We start from the raw sequence: 905 nt of genomic DNA on the forward strand, positions 1-905 counted from the left end.
TTGTTTTCTCCTCCAGATTGTTCACCCAGTCTATCATCTTTAGACAGACCTGCGGAGATAATAACATGCACAAAAGCAAGACAGAGCAAAACCAAGCAACAATATACAACAAAACAACAACAGCAACAAACCAATTACAAACAACAAGAAGAAAAATTTGTAGTTAGTTCAAGGATCGTTTGCTGGCCTTTAGGAGTGTTTTCCAGTCCAGTCTGTTGGGGCACCAAACCCTGGCTCCAAAGTCCACCTTCGGCATTCCCTGGGGACCTCGCCGCTCCATTCCCTTGCTGTTCTGTTGCAGAAAGGTACAATTCTTGATCTTCATCAGCAAGTGCTTCAAGTCCTCCCCACTTTCAGCAAGCAAGGTTATGTCATTTGCACATTTCAGGTTGTTAATAAGGCTGCCTCAATTCCAGTGCTGCATTCTTCTTTGGCTAGCTCATCTTCTTGGATTCTGTGCTCAGTGTACAAGTGGACTAAATCTGGTGGTAGGTTACAACCCCGATGCACACTTTCCTGATTTTAAACCATGCCCTCTTCCCTTTTCCTGTTTGTCTAACTACTTCTCAAACCATGTACAGGTTCCATATGAATTCAATGAAATGTCTGGAATTGTCATTGTTCTCAATGCTATCCATAATTTGTTATGATCCATAGTCGAATGCTTTTACATTACATGTCAATAAAATATAAAGATCTCTCTAGTATTCTTTGCTTTCAGCCAACATCCACCTGACATTAGCAATGACATCCTCTTCGAAGACTCAGCTTGAGTTTCTGCATCTCTTTACTGATGTACTGCTGTCACCATTGTTGAATTATCTTCACCAACATTTTACTGCAAATGATAGTAATTGTATTGTTCAATCATTCTCACATTCTACTGGGTCACCTCTCTGGAATGG

The sequence above is a fragment of the Echinops telfairi genome, unplaced genomic scaffold, assembly GCF_000313985.2.
Source record: "Echinops telfairi isolate 266 unplaced genomic scaffold, ASM31398v2 ScPeMD7_8;HRSCAF=38, whole genome shotgun sequence".
Classification (NCBI taxonomy): Eukaryota; Metazoa; Chordata; class Mammalia; order Afrosoricida; family Tenrecidae; genus Echinops; species Echinops telfairi.